The following is a 17,255-nucleotide window of genomic DNA, read 5'->3' on the forward strand; positions in this document are numbered from 1 at the left end:
CTCATAAGAGTCATTTGGTAGTGTGTGTGTCTTAGTTTTGGCTACTTATCTCGTCTCACGGTGTTTGTCTTGGTAGTAGGGGGATCCTCAGTTGCCCCCCCCAGTCATTTCATCCTGGCGACGGGCTTGATCTGCCCGCTTTCAGCCTCAATCAAGTCCACGGATGAATTCTTGTGCGGCTTCTGGGGAATGAAAGTCACGGGAGGTCCCGCCGTGTTCGACTCTTAATATTGCTGGGTGTCTCATTGAGTAAGACAGGCTTTTAGATCTGAATATGCGTTTCACGTCGTCAAACAGCTTGCGTTTCTTCATCACCTCCTGGCTGAAGTGACTGTAAAAGTAGTTTGGGAAGTATTTTGACATGTACATGGGTACCTTGGTCGCGTAGTGTATCTTGTAGACCAGGCCCATTGCAAGTTGCTGTACTCTGTCGTCTACTCTAAGCCATCCTAGGTTGTCAAAGTGGGCAGGGGTGAGGTGATGAATGACCAGTCCACCCATCCACACCCTCCAAACTGGTCCAGAAAGGGATGAGGAAGGGGAGTTCAGCATGTTGGTGAAGGACATGCGAAGTTTTGATGAAGAGAAACATTTTAGTTACTTCCGAATGGACAGTCACAAGTTTGACGACCTGGTAGCGCGCCTAGCTCCATACCTCCTTCACCATGGGACCCATCGCTCACCGGTCACTGCTGCCCAAAGAGTTTAGAGAGATGACTCTGGCCAGTTTGACTGAGCTCTGCACCATTCAGCAGCTGGGAGAGGAGCTCCATCATTTGAAGAAGAGCAGGGAGGAGACCACTTCATATATATTATAATCTGCCTCTTCTTATAGTGGCAGTTTGCCATGGCACAAGACCATGAGGCGATGAGAAGAAGTCCCGCAAGTTGTTTCTCACAGCATATGCTGTTCGGGTAGCTCTGGGCCTTCTGATCTGAGCTTGAGGGTCAAGGGGGCCATCCTGTCCAGCTACCTGCCTCCATTCGCCTGCAGGGATGGGAAACGAGAACTGGAATTGTTAATCAGAATCACTACTCAGTGACAGGGGGGGGGGGGGGGTTATTGTGTTGTAGAAGGTGATACTCTGTACAGTGTGTGTGTGTGTGTGTGTGTGTATAATCACCTGGCATGATGTCTCCCGATGGAGTTGTAGTGTCGACGTAATTCGGGGGGATGTACTGGCGATGGTCATCGGTGTAGGTCAACCAATTGTGTAGCGCTACACACGCTTTGACCACATGGACCGTCTTGGAGGGATTAAACTCTATTGGGCGGCCAAGGATCCGCCATCTGGCTGACATTATTCCAAATGAGTTCTCAATTATTCTCCGAGCCCTGCTGTGACGATAGTTGTAAACCTGGTCCGGTTTTGAGCCTATGCATGATAAATCAATAGTGAAAATGTCTTTATTAAATAGGTAAATATAATGTAGTTATAATAAAGTGTCAAAAGTGGGTGTTAATAAGGTGAGTGTTTGTTTAAAAGTGAGTGTGTGCATGTGGATGTATGTGCAATGAGTAGATGATGGGTTGTTACATAGATGGCCTTGGGATAGAAGCTCATCAATTGAGGATGTCCATACTGGTAAACACCAAGATTAAACACACCACCATAATTGCATTTTTAGAATCTTACCAGGGTAGGGTCGCATGAGATTCTCATGGAGTGGAAAGGCAGCATCTCCGACAAAGACATGAGGACTGGTGACCTCTGTGCCAGGGAGGACATCGGGTGGCGGTATAGTCAGTGTGCCACTCAGGAGTTTCTGCCCAAACTCACTCTCCTGAAAGACCCCACCGTCACTCTGACGCCCATATGCTCCCACATCGACCATCGTGAAACGATAATGGGCGTCACACACAGCCAGGAGGACAAGGGAGTGAGTCCCCTTATAATTAAAAAAAATCACTCCCAGCTTTGGGAGGGCAACGGATTTGGATGTGTTTTCCATCCACGGCTCCTGATAAATTAGAATAGATAGAATTGTTAATAGATTAGAGACAGATAGACAGACAGACACAGACAAACAGACAGATATAATTGTTAGTAGACAGACAGACAAACGGATAGATAGTATAACAACAGACCTAAAAGGAGAGGATAATCCCATAGTCGCCAGAAATCACGTGCGATGACGGTCCACTGGTGTCCGGAAGGGAAAGCCACATACTCTGACTGGAGAGCCGCCCATATAGCTTGACATACCTGTGGTGGAAATTCATATTTGGGACATTAGATCTTGGAATATGTCTCTAAATCCAGGACCATAAAAGTCATTGTCTTTGTCATTGTCTTGCCTTTCAGAAGACATATCTGATAGGTCAAGAGAGAGTATTAAAGTCTGTGTGAGCGTGTGATTTGTGATTTGCCTCCTCTACATGTGTTAAATAAAAAGTTGTGTTGATGCACCAGAGACAAATGCTATAGGCTTGATTAGACCCTAAAAAGTCACAGATCAGACTGTATAAACTGTAGGCTACATTATTATATTCCACACTCAGATTGTGGTATTTTATACAAGTCATTTTAGTTTAACAAGCTAATGATAGGTAGTAGTATAAGGATAGTAACATAGTACATAGTATATTAGCTGACAGCTAACAACTTTTCATTGTGAAGTAGCTCGTTTTGGTAAGTTTTCAAAGTATTTTCCCCAACACTGCCTCCCCCACAGTATCCCAAAAAAAGAAAAGCAACTCACCTCCGAGACAATTGCAGACACAGTTGATGTGCCCAGTCTATAACTGGCGGAAACGCACTGTTCGGAACAACCGGTGGCGAGAACCCGCAATGTCACAGCCACTCTTTGGGCAGAAGTGACCGGTGAGCGATGGGTCCCGTGGTGAAGGAGGTATGGAGCTAGGCGCGCTACCAGGTCGTCAAACTTGTGACTGTCCATTCGGAAGTAACTAAAATGTTTCTCTTCATCAAAACTTCGCATGTCCTTCACCAACATGCTGAACTCCCCTTCCTCATCCCTTTTTTCATTTAGTGGCCTCACATACCACGTCTCTGCTTTTTATCCCGCAAAGCCAGTAAACAGAGCAGCTCTTCTTCATCACCTGACGCCATTATTAACAGAAGTGTAAACAGCGCGAAATAATTGTGGGAAATGTAGTAAAACTGGAGCGAGAAATGTAGGAAATAGACCGCGGACGTCCGCTGAGATCTGCTCGACTATGAAAGCTCAAGAGTCCGCGCGGACCTCCGCGGAGTCTGCTCTTTGTACAGTCTGCTGGACTATGGGAGCTCCTTTAGCCACAGCCATGGGTTGTTTAATACTGGGACGAGCAGGGTGTGTGCGAGCAGTGCGGTCGCACAGGGCCTCGCGGAAAGGGGGGCCTCGCACAAAAAAAATAAAAAGAAATATTTTTTATTTATCTTTTTTATTTATTTTTTTATTTTCTTTTCTTTTGCGAGGCCCCCCTTCCCGCGAGGCCCTTTTTCATCACAGACCTAAAATCTAGTTTTACTTATATGCTTATATATTTCACATTAGACACGTTTGTAGAATGTTCCTGGCTCTGGGGCTCTGCAGCAGACATACTGTTGGTTTCAACGAAGGGAGGGGTTACATCATGTGTACGCTGGCGTGCGTCAGCTGCGTTTGACTATTTCACGCGTGCAGCTTTGGAGGTTATGCTTAGTTATGCCAGCCAAGACGAAGAGGACAGTCATTCGGCAGATGGACTGAAGATGAAAGTTGTTGCATGTTAGACAGTTCAGTCAGGCTAGCCATGTCGGCTTAGCTAAAGGCAGGGACAGCTAGTTAGCTTTAGCTACGTTATAATATCGAGTGCTAACGTGTGGTTCAGTCGGGATAGCCATGATGATGTCGGCTAGTAGCTAGCTTAGCTAAAGGCTAACTAGCGTCAGCTAACCTAGAGAGAGCGTGTGCAGCATTGTTATGCCAAGATGAAGAGGACGGTCATTCGGCAGATGAACTTCGTCAACTCCACGCGGTTGTCTCCATCCTCTTGGACGTTTGGTGAGTTTTTAATGCACTCTATTCTATTCCCGCCGTGGATATCTCTCTCTCTCTCTCTCTCTCTCTCGGGAGCCAAATGGGCCGGCTAGCTGTTGTAGCTAATGTTATATTGAGCCAAAGCGGGCCGGCTAGCTAACGTAGAGCAACGTTATATTGAGCCAAACGGGCCGGCTAGCTGTTGTAGTAGCTAACGGTGTGTGACCTGGTATCAGTACCTGGCTACTCTATTTGCAGTTAGCCTATTTAGCTGATGTCGGCCATTGGCTCCTTGCTACTTTGTTTTCTCTGGTATAGACCCTCTTCTCTTTGGATTTAAGTGTTGATCTTTGTCATTTTGGATCTATGTATATTCATGTTGCCTTTGTGAAGTTATCTTTTCCTTCTGTTTTGTTCTTCCATTAAAAGTTGAATATCCTTTAGGGGCTCATCTTTGCTTATCTCTCTCATACATGCTCTCTCTCTAACACACACACACACACAGACATGCTCTCTCTCTCTAACACACAAACACACATGCTCTCTCTCTCTCTTTCTAACACACACAGACATGCTCTATATCTCTCTCTAACACACAAAATGACATGCTCTCTCTCTATATATTTCTCTCTCTTTCTAACACACATATACATGCTCTCTCTCTAACATACACACACAAACAGACATGCTCTCTCTCTATCTCTCTCTTTCTAACACACACAGACATGCTCTATCTATCTCTCTCTCTCTTCAATTCAAATGGGCTTTATTTCACATTCTTGTATTTCTCCCAGTAGGTATGGGAGTTTTGAGTTATTGTCGATGTTTTCAAAGTCTCTTTGGGTGTTTGCAATTTGTGGGAAGTATGTCTTGGTATAGTGGGCAGGTTGTTAAGAAGTGGAGCTCGGTTTCCACCTCATCTTGTGTGCAGTGGGTCTGTCTTCGCTTGGGAGCCAGGTCTGCCTATGGCGGCCTTTCTCGATGGCTAGGCTGTGCTCGCTGAGTCTGTACCTAGTCAAGGATCTTCTTAGTATTGGGTCAGTCACAGTGCTCAGGTATTCTGCCACTGTGTACTCTCTGTTTAGGGCCAAATAGCATTTCAATTTGCTCTGGTTTTGGGTTGTGTGTCTCTCTCTCTCCCTCTCTCTCTCTCTCTCTCTCTCTCTGGCCTTGCTCTGGTGGAGGGTCAGGGGCATTGCTGTATATAGGGGTAACAGTACTGTATATTTGAATACCGTTATGTCACAAATGTATCAGTACTAAATACCTATACTGTATGTCCCTATGCCATAAATGTCATGTATGTTGTGTATGTCATAAATGTCTATATGAATTGAAAATGGGGGACCCTGATGGAAACAAGACAAACGTCTTTCTCAGGTCTGCATCCCCTTAACAATTGTATGTATTGAGCCGTACTGTATTGTACCCATTCTGCAATCTGTTAAATAAAGTTTTCATTCATTCATTCATTCATTCATTCATTCATTCTGTGCAGCGATAACACTGTATATTGACTGTAGAACGGGAGCTCTCTCTCGCTCTCTCTCTTGCTATATGTTGACTGTATCATGCCCAGCCTTGGGCAGCGCTATTATTTAAGAATATGTTGACTGCATGAAAAAAAAATTAAATAAAAAAAGAATATATATATATATATATATATATATATATATATATATATATCGCTCGCGTTTAAATCTCGCACAGGGCCTCGCATTTCTCCCAGGCGGCCCTGGGGACGAGTGTTTCATAACGGTCATTGTGTGGGCCAGTTTCGGGGGCGGTGCGTGGGCGGTGCATCTGTCTCTTACCTCTGTGATGTATGTATCGTCTGTCTCTTACCTCTGTGATGTATGTATCGTCTGTCTTTTACCTCTGTGATGTATGTATCGTCTGTCTCTTACCTCTGTGATGTATGTATCGTCTGTCTCTTACCTCTGTGATGTATGTATTGTCTGTGTCCAATAGTCTTATCTGAATCGTTCTTTTTGGTTTATAAATTTTTTAGTTTTCAAATTCTTGATAACTTTTTCTCTACCCTTCGAGAGGCCCTTTTGTCCTCATGCCAGGCCATCATTGTAAATACGAATTTGTTCTTAGTGTAATGTACCTGCCTGGTTGAATAAAATAAATATATAAGTCTAATCCTCACAACTGAGAGGGGGCCTTTTTGATTAGATTAAAATAATTTGTCATTATACAGCACAAGTACAGTACAATGACAAGAAGCATCCAACCAGAGTGCAAATGTAACAGTAATATACAATGAACAGGTGACTAAACTGGGTACAAAACATACAAATTAGTACTACTGAGTGTACTGGTAATCAGATGTTTGTAGTATAATATGTGCAGTGATACAGGTGTAAATACAGTATGGTAGTATTCATACTGCCCGGCAGCGTAACTAGTAAGAGTAGGATATGTACAGATAGATATAGTATCTACAGATATGTCATTTGTAATGTTCACCTTCTCTTCTACCATCCACAGGGTTATGTACTCTGACCTCCTGCCTGACCTCCACCCCCCGTCAGTACCATTTAGTTACACACCGCAAGTCTTGGACTGATGCACAGACCTACTGCAGAGAGAACCACACTGACCTGGTCATCATGGACAACGAAGAAGACATGAAACAGCTGCTCCAGACGGTTCCTGGTTTTATGCGCCGTTTTACTAAAACGGTCTGGATCGGCCTGAAGAGGTAAAGAAAACTCTCACTTGGTCCATTTTTAAGCTATTAAGATTGTAAAGTCCTCCTCCAGTGATATCCCTAAAGGTTTGAAGATTTCAAATGAACAATCTTTTCACGCACAAATGTCTGTGTTGGAGAAAATGAAAAGTGTTCTACAAACACTGAGGGATGCACATGCATGATGACATCACTGGTGGCCATATCCAAACTAATTTACTCTCAATAACTATCAACTTAAATGAATAATTATGTGCAAAACTGTTGAGTTTCAGGATGTGTGTGGGAGATTACGTGTGTCAATGTCAAAACACCATAATGCTTCATACAACACCGAAATGGCTGAGCTTCAATGCCCCATATGCCCAATCAGACCTCTGCTAATCACCACTTGTGGCTATAATATTCTATCTTGTTTCCTAGCGAAACAAAAAGAGGGAAGAAGATCTGCATCGTCTCCCAATTACGGAAAGGAGGCAAATTGAAACCTAAGAACTGTAAAATCAAACAGGCCTTTGTCTGCTACGGAGAGAAAAGTGAGTGTGTTCACCTGAAGTGAAAAAAAATCATTTTAACGAAGGAAGAAGCAGAATGTGTTGATATGATGGTAGGGCTGGAATATAATGAATTGTTATTGCATTTCAATGGGATTATATTGTGGCTAAAATTACAATGTTGTGGTAGACAATTGTATAAACAAGCAAATGTTAACAAAAATTTCTCTAAATATGAGATCTGAAATATTGTGTATAATAATAATACTAATAATAATGTGTATTTGTATAGCACCTTTCATACAAGAATTGCACCCCAAAGTGCTTCACGGCAGTGATGTAGGCACAAAATAGACATATGCATAAAAAGAGCATAACATTGGCATAATTGGGATCTTTATGATCATCGTGACATCCTTTATTTCCATATGGCCCAGCCTGATGTGAGAGTATCGTGTATTGTAGTAGTGAATACTATTCTTCCTGCGTGTGTGTTTTGGCCACCGGCCAGATGCAATGTAGAACTTGCAGATGAAAGAGTCCCACAACAGATGGATTTGAGTGGCAAGAAAGAGGTGGAGCCTTTTTTATTGCGTTCCACAAAATAGTGCACACTCTTGTAGGATTCTAGTACACCACTATATGACAAGGTATATCTTTAGTTTCCTTATAATAGATCAAAAAGTATTGATATTACAAAAATCTGGCATAGCCTAACAAAAGTTATCTTCTTAGCAGTCAGCAGTATGGAGCAGGGACGTCTTCAACTTGATCGCGTCTTCCGGTCTCTCCTCGTTCGTCTGTTGATCCTACTCGAGCGCCGTATTTTTAAACTAGTAATCACGCCTCCTTGCAAGTGCCGCCATCGACGACACCTGCAAGCGGCCAGCCAATGGCGCTGTCTGCGGCCATCTTGGTGAATGGGGGAGTTCGTCTAAACACTCCCCCTTCACGTATTTTAAGGAGAATAGTTTTATCCTGATTTAAACATTACAATTATTTATTTCGAATTGGCATATGAATATTGTTTTGTAACTTTTATAGACAAACAAATCGCTCCTTTTCTTAATACCTGTACCTTATATAGCTGGAAAAACACAATTAGAGCATTTGCAATCATTGTTTTAACTGTATTTCATTTCAAAATATGATCTAATATATCAGACAATTCTCTGTATCATTTTGAACATGATACCACAGTTGTTCCCAACTTATGAATAGAGTTTTCTCTAAATGCAGTGTCACAGTATACTGGAAAACAGCTGTTTCATATTACTAGATTTATCTATGAAAATGATAAGCAATGACGTGATTTTAACTATTATTCCTGGCATGCCTTAGTCTTTTAATCCACTTTTTCATTTATTCTAACAGTTTAAAAAGGAGGAGCTTTGCAGGATCAAATCGTCTGTTAAAAAGTTGTCACTCTAGGACAGCTGCTTAAACGAGTAAAGATAGGGTTTTCCTTTGAACTGTGGTCTTGATTGATTGATTGATTGATTGATTGATTGATTGATTGATTGATTGATTGATTGATTGATTGATTGATTGAAAACTTTATTAACAGATTGCAGAATGGGTACAGTACAGTACAAGTACAGCTCAATACATACAATTGTTAAGGGGATGCATACCAGAGAAAGACTTTCGTCTTGTTTACATCAGGGTCCCCCATTTTCAATTCATCATAACATATATGACATACATGACATACAGATAGACAGTACTGCTACATCTATACATTTATGACATACCAGATTTGCAAATACAGTACTGTTTGTGATACAAAAATAGTCCAGAAAAGATAGTATATACATTTGACGTAGAAACTGTACATTGGAGGAGGTTGGGTAGGTGGGGTGGGGGTGGGGGGGGACTGTACATTGGAAGTGGTTGGGTGGGTGGGGGGGGGACACTGTACAACTGTACAAGCAAAACTGTACATTGGAATATTGACAAAACCATACTTGGTCATTTACTGTACATTGGAGGGGGTTGGGTTAGGATATTTACAGGGGCCAGTTTCGAATTGCAGTCTCCCGTAGGTGTTCTTTGAGAGTGTTTTTGAAAGTGGGTAGTGATTCACATTCCTTTACAGCTTTGGGTAGGGCGTTCCACATTGATGTGGCATAATTGCAAAACGTGTTTAGTCCCTTGTTTGAGCCGAGTCTTGTGAAGTCATAAATACCTTCTAAAGTTTGTACAAACACGTTTCTGCTGCTCTAAGGCCTATTTGAAGGCTGTCACCCCGGCCAACTGTCACAGCTGACCGGAGTCGGTTGACGTTTATTGTTTACAGCTTCCCCTATCAGCAAAACCATCTGCCTGGTTGGCGCCTGAGCAGGGGCGGACCTAGCACATTTGGCGCCCTAGGCAAGATTCACCACATATATATATTTTTTTGCTCTGCGCAGTTTTGGCGCACCTCTCTATATCTGCAACCATTATTTTTACATAAAAAAAAATCTAACATAGGGGAAAATTAGCCAAAAATCTAAAACGTTCGGTCGGTCTGAGCCTCCCCCCCCCCCCCCCAAAAAAAAAATCAAAACATTGCAGCGCTACCAACCGGTTAACCCTTTTCACTGCGACAATACACCGCTGAAGGTTAACCCTTTCACGACCGTCGGTTGTGTGATAGTAAAGGGTTAACCCTCCGTCATGTGGCAGTGAAAGGGTTAACAGTTATACAGTAAAGTACTGCACCTATAATTTTTACAAGCAAGAACAAGAGCTAAGAATAAATGTAAAATGCACACTAAAGAATTAAAACAAATAAACAACTTAGCTAACACACAATAATAATAATAATAATAATAATAATAATAATAATAATAATAATAATAATAATAATAATAATAATAATAATAATAATAATAATAATAATAATAATAATAATAATAATAATAATAATAATAATAATAATAATAATAATAATAATAATAATAATAATAATAATAACAAACAATAAAATAACGTGCAAATTTGCTTTAAAAGAAAATTATGTATTGTAAAATATGTTACACATATATAATCAAAATATAATATGCTAAATAAACAAACAAATAAATAAAAATTACAAATTCACTTTGTCTAAAGAACTATTTACATTCCACTCCCTATCATCACACTTCAAGGTTAGCCTGTAGCTCCTACTGGTTTCCATTTACAGTGCAATCCTTCTGGCCTTCCTCGCTGCAAAGTCATCAATCACATCAAATTGTCCAACTCCTGAGCCAGCTCCTTCCCATCCAAATCAGATTGCCCTCCATGGTTTAAGGTGTGTACAAGTGCCTCTGCTTGCTTCATCAGCTCTTGGTGTGGCAGGTCTTGGAAGTTGTACAAAATTGCATACCTTTCACCTTGGCACGTTTCTCGTCTTCTTCTCTTCTTCTCTTTTTAAACTGGATGGCCGGATGGCTTCTACCTCTTCATAGTTCTCTAACGTTAGTCTTTCTTTCCTCAACGCTCAATTCTATAAACACTTGACCGATACCCATCAATGCACAGCGCTCTAGCATGTTCTGACTGTGAACACCTAAAGCTGAGGCTCAGACCGACCGACCGTTTTAGATTTTTGGCTCATTTTCCCTTATGTTAGAATTTTTTTTATGTAAAAATAATGGTTGCAGATATAGAGGGGGGCGCCAAAACTGCAAAAAAAAAAAAAAAAAAAAATTGGCACCCCCCTCTGGGTGTCGCTCTAGGCGACCGCCTATATCGCCTGTAGGAAGGTCCGCCCCTGCGCCTGAGCTAGAATGTGTCCTGTTGGGACACAGCTGCCAACTGACTCCACCACTCATTTTGTCTTTGATGACAGACATGTTTATCTAAGGGATATTAAAGAAAAAGCTCTCCTGATAACCACAGTGAAACAGTGTTGCTAGGGAACAGCTTGGACCCAAGTTACTTCCCTGTCGCAGTTTTGATATAATATCTAGAGCTGACGGGGGATCAAATGTAGTCCCTTTAGAATGTTTCTGTTGTCTAGTTGAAACGACTCCAACAGAATGCTCCAAAGATGGTAGTAGTTTTTCTATTCAGTCATCACACACAATTCCAGACTGTAAATAAGGTCAACAGTCTTTGTTTTGGCAGTGACTGAAAAGGTACAGGCTGAAGCATATTGCCTGTCCTATATTCTTATCAAATTAAGCTACCTTCCAAAACATGACAATACTAACAAACAAAAAACATTCACATTTTGTGACCCTCAAAAACAGCTATACAAAAAAAAATTTGGAAAACCAAAAGTAAATTACTCATTCTTAATTAAATGTATATCAGCATTGTTCCACAAATGAACCCCAACAATGGAAATGCATCTCCTTTGAATCCCTTTCTTAGCTTTTTGAACAGTAAACGTACAAACGTCTCTCAAATCATGTTTGCTCTCCGGTATTGAAAACACATTTGCACACTTTGTTTTAGCTCTGTACATTATTTGCATTATTTTATGACAAACCAAATCATTAAACTTCACAACATGCACATGGGGACTTCATAAACAGTGGATTTGTGTGATCATAGTAATCACATGACGGATTGAATATGGAAACATGTCAAATTCCGCCTAATCTGATATTTTACATTATCTTGACATTTGAATCATCTCTTCATTTTGCAGAAACCCCCACCCCCTTCAACAGTCCTGCCTCCATCCACGGCGCAATGGCTCCTGGGATGACTGCCCATGGTGAGAAAGTTGTTTTTTAACTATCCTCCCAAACAAACTGTCCCATTTCATATTGAGACATGATATATACATGAATTTCCCAAGGGGATTAATAAAGTATCTATCTATCCATCTATCTTTATATTAATATTGAGAATTAGAAGTTAGCAGGAAATGCATAAGTCGGCAGATATCAAGAAACAATATCACAGCTAAGACCCGTTGTCTGGCACCAGACCCAGTCTAGAATGTGACGTACTGTATGTCGATATTGAAACAACATAAATCCTTGTGATTATTATGGATAATTTTCTTCCATGTCGCCCAGCCTGTTAGAGAGTGATGAGAATGTAGACTATTGAACTATCTCAAGCCCTGCCCTCTTTTCTTGATCCTCCAATCACAACTGCCGCCTCCCTCGGACAAAGAAGCGACCATTTTGATTGGAGGATCAAGTAAAGAGGGCAGGTTTTTGTGGTAGGTCAATTAGTGAGAGGCCTGGCTGGAGAGCTGGTCTGTGATGCTTAACATGCTTGTCCTCAACAGTACATGTGATTCGACTGACGTTGAATGAAAACGAAAAAAAGAAGATCTCGGAGGGGGTAAGAACAAATCTGTGTCTTTGTGTGAATTGGAAACTTTTGAAATTAATCAGCATTAATAAAAAAAATAATTTATATATATAATTAAATACATATGATGAGCTATATTAGAATACGGTCATTCAATGTGTCAAGTCTCCAAATGTCAAGTCGCCAATTTATTGGGACAAATGACGTGTGTTGTGAGGCGTTTGAATTGACCCAGGCCCTATTCAAACATTGTCTCTGGCATGATATTGACTAGTATTGAGAAACTTAGCACTTAGCAAACTGAGAGGATGCAGCGCAGTGCTAGATTTCAATACTAGGGTTGCAACATTTCAGGAATATTCAAAGGTGGAAACTTTCCATAGGATTTAATGGAAATACATGGGAATGAACAGGAATACAATGGAAATATAAGGGTTATTTCAACACACTGTATTTACCATAGCATATGTATTAAGCAGACATAATTGCAAATAACTTACAATTTACTTTAAAGGGACACTTCACCAAAACACTGCTGATTTATTTAGCACATAATCTCACACATATATCAAAATTGTAAAAATAATAAAAATAAAGAAAACATTCATTTACTTTTACAGTTATTGCGAGTTGAATATGTCCTCCAGTGATTTTTATTGGAGGGTACTGATCCTTGTGTTGTGAAGAAATAATGACCGCTATTGCAACTTATTCATCTCCATCATTTCATTGAGTTGTAATGAACACAACACAAGTGTCCTCCAATGACATCACTGGAGGACATAGTCAAACGTTAAATGTCAATCAATTACCTGTCAAACTAAGTGAACGTGTGCAAAATGTTTTTGAGTTTTGCAATGTGTGAGATTATATGCAATATAATCAGGCTTTATTAATAGGAAAGACAGAATTAAAAGAGAACATTTTGTTCAAAACCCCTAAATTCAATCCACAGATGATGCCTGAGTGACGTATGTAATGTTGAACAGCTGCACCATTTGAAACAACTCACAAGTAATTTGTCCCAATAATTATAATAATTAGATTCAGACATCCTGTACTTCGGTTCTCATAGTCATTGTTTGATTTTAATGTACAAATTTGACAAAACAACCAATATGACGTCACTGTCCCAATAATCCTGGAGCTCACTTGTGTTTCAACTCGGGAGTGAGGTCATACCGGTGGGCTATGATGTCAAGCAGTTTCAACCATGTCACATGTGCTGGATGTGCCCCAGGTGAACTTGAATCACACTAATATTGTTAATTGTTAATATTGTCAATTATTTGTGTTTTGCCAGGTTAATAAAGTACTGGAAGAGCTGACCGTTTCTCGGAACGTCAAGGTGGAGTTGGAATAAGTGGCCTGAGATGAATGGACGAATGAAGGAGAAGTAAAGTCAAGAAGAGGAGAGAGATGTGCGAGGGGAGGGGGGTGGGAGGGTTTGTGTTTGTTTTATGGTACTCTGTTATTTTTATACACTCTGTCTTTTTACTATGATTGACATTTTAACGTGTGCTCTTCTAGGTCCGATGCATGGCTGTTTAGGTTGGTGCCGTTCTCTAGTTGGGATATATTATACACTCTGCAACTACTATTATATATTCTGTCTGACCCACTAGCAACAGACAATGACTAACACAAAGGTTTCGATGGGACTGGGGAACACAGTCAGATTCTTCTCATGGAATGTGGGCGGAATAAATGGGCCGGTTAAAAGGGCTAGGGTCTTCTCCCACATAAAAAAATTTAAGGGCGATATTATATTTCTCCAAGAAACACATTTACGTACCACTGACCAAAGGAGACTCGCTAGACCATGGTCGGTCAGATTTTCCACTCTAAATTTGAAATAAAAACATGAGGGACAGCCATACTGATGGCAAGAAAGTACAGTTCACTCCCGCTAAGACTATTTCAGACCCCAATGGTCGCTATATAATAATAATTGGCTCACTATATCAGACCCCAGTGGTCCTTGTGAGTGTGTATGAACCTAACTGGGATGATGTTAACTTTATAAAGAACCTTCTGTCCTCACTTCCCGACTTGAATACACACCACTTAATACTGGGAGGAGATATCAACTGTGTAAGAGACCCCCATCTTGATAGATCGAGTACCAGGACTGCTGTGCCCTCAAAGATGTCTCAAACATTGTCCACTTTTATGAATAACAATGGCTACATTGACCCGTGGCGATTTATGTATCTTACAGATAAGCAATTGTCTTTTTTTTCACTCCTACACATGCATAGACTATTTTTTCTTTGATAAGGCCTTATTACCGTCTTTGTCCTCAGCTAGCTATTCTGCTATAACTATCTCAGACCACGCCCCTGTGACCTTTGAACTTATTTTCAAATCTAAACCCAAAGAGGCCAGTTTCTGGAGACTAGACTCTACCCTACTAGCATCTGCTGAATTTTGTAATGTGGTATCTCAAGCTATGGACCTATTTCTCGAGACAAACAAAAACGACGAAACCTCACCCTCATTATTATGGGAGACACTAAAGGCAAATGTTAGGGGCACAATTATTTCATACACCGCTCATGCTAACAAACAGCGTCTCGAAAGGCAACAACAACTAGAGACTCTGATTACAGATCTTGATCGTCTCCGGAACTTTATAAGGACCGGCTTGGCCTTCAGATGGAACATAATCTTTTATCCACCAAAGAGGCAGAACGACTGTGATGTACGTGGGTTGGTCATTATCATTGTTACTGTATTAGGAGGCCATATGAACATCAGATTAGTATCATGAGTGGGCTATGTTGTTCTTGGTGGTGTGATGTGTCATCTTTTAATGCTGTTCCTTCTCTTCCCCAGAGACCACTCATCCTCCTGATTGAGCTGATTGCACCTGCTTGAGTACACCTGTGGGCAGTTAGTTGGATGAGTGAATATAAGCGGAAAGATGACACACACACGGGAGTCTCGTTGCTGGAGTCACTTGCCTTGTGGTATAGTGGGGAGGCTGCTGTCTCGCTTATCTATGGCCTAAGCACAACACTGTGTGGCACGGTGCCATCTTATTTGCATGGAGTGTGGGTTAGACTCCACAGCTGTGGTGGCCTGGGATGGGCCTAAGGTAGTATCGTGAATACTAAGTGTTTGTTTGAGTTGTCTCATATGTATGTCTTGTTTGTCCTCCCATACCTTTTCCCTTTGTGTGTGTTGTGGGTTGAAATCCCCACCGACGACATCCCCTTTTCCCTTTGGGAAAAGGCCGTGGGTTGAAACCCCCACATTGCAATAAAACCTAATTTACCATTTGAAAACATCTTTGTTTACTATCTGCCTACCCGGGACTGTTTGAGAAGCATTTTTCTACTGAGGGGGTTGTTTCTGCTCATGTACCACCTGCCCAGTTACTATCTTGTATGGTCGATAGACCTCTGTACATGACAATGACTTTTGCTTAGAACAAGGCTATATGAGAGTGGGGACAAGGCAGGTCGACTTCTGGCCCAGCAGCTGAAAAAGCAGATCAGCCTCACAACTAATACCACAGATTCGCGATAGTTCAGATTCACTAACAACGGATCCTAAACAAATTAATGATGCATTTGTGTCATTCTATTCGCAGCTCTACACATCTGAGGCGCCCAAAGACACCTCTGTAATGCTAGATTTCTTTTCAGGCCAAGTTATTCCCAAAATGTCTCCAGAAGATTGTCAGGACTTAGATCGATCGCTAGGTTGCAGCAGCTATTAAAAAGATGCAAAGCGGGACATCTCCAGGCCCAGATGGCTACCCTGTAGAATTATTTAAGAAATGTTCTAATCATATGGCCCTTTTATTATTAGAGATGTTTGATGACTCATTACAGAAGGGTACTCTGCCACCTATACTCTCATGCAGGCCTCCATCTCTTTACTTCTTACGAAGGATAAAGACCCCATAAACTGCTCCTCTTATCGAGCTGTGTCTCTTCTTAATGTGGACAATAAAATATTAGCTAAAGCGTTGGCATGTAGACTAGAGGTTGTTCTCCCCACAGTAATATCTGAAGACCAGACAGGCTTTATAAAGAACCGCCATTCCTTTACAAATATTCGTAGATTGTTGAGCATTATTGGTCTACCAAGCTCTCAAATAGTCCCTGAGGTTGATTGATTGATTGATGTTTTTTATTTTTGTGTCTTACATACAGGTGTATGCCCAGCCCATATGGGCTTACAAGACACATAACAATAAGTGTATGATACTTGACAAATTACTTGACAAATTATGACATACAGTATAGACCAAGATGGCCACAAAAAAAGAAAATACAATAAAACATAATATAACACAAGCTTCTTCTTCTTTCGTGTAACGTCAGAGGTCCAACTCCGTATCTTGTAGCCATGCCCTTAACTCTGGTCCCACATCAAAGAGGCTGGCTTCCGAGGGTGGTTTGTATAGGGGGCAGATGGTCAGGATGTGGTCAACAGTCTGCTCAACTGTAAGCAATGTATGTAAACAAAGAAACAAGAGGAATTCATATACAATTATATAGGATATATTGTGTTTTGTCTCAAGTGCCATGCTTTCTCCAAAAATCCTGCAAAACTGAAGATGTCCTCCACAAAAAAACAACTCAACATACAACTCTCAGACTGCCAAAACAAATCCGGATTTACTATTTGAATTTTCTCAAACAAAACCCTCCTCAAATTGGTGTACAAAGGGCAATAAAAAACAAAATGATATTCATCTTCCACCACTCCCAGATCACATAGAACACACAACCGCTCCTCCTCAGGTTTACCTTGGAATCTACCCACTTCCACCGCCAATGGCAGGGTGCCAGACCTCAACTGGGCACACAGAGACCTCTGTCTTCTCTTTAAGT

The 17,255-nt window shown here is 41.0% G+C and overlaps 1 long non-coding RNA gene across 1 annotated transcript; it reads right to left on the reverse strand.

The window, feature by feature from the left end:
* Positions 1 to 1,877: 1,877 nt before the first annotated feature.
* Positions 1,878 to 2,791, reverse strand: LOC311227413. The gene is made up of 3 exons (XR_014619596.1): positions 2,704 to 2,791; positions 2,090 to 2,207; positions 1,878 to 1,962 (listed from the first exon to the last, which is right to left on the reverse strand). It is a non-coding gene; the product is annotated as an uncharacterized lncRNA (long non-coding RNA).
* Positions 2,792 to 17,255: the final 14,464 nt, after the last annotated feature.

The sequence above is a fragment of the Notolepis coatsorum genome (genome assembly GCF_963971535.1).
Source record: "Notolepis coatsorum genome assembly, chromosome: 4".
Lineage (NCBI taxonomy): Eukaryota > Metazoa > Chordata > Actinopteri > Aulopiformes > Paralepididae > Notolepis > Notolepis coatsorum.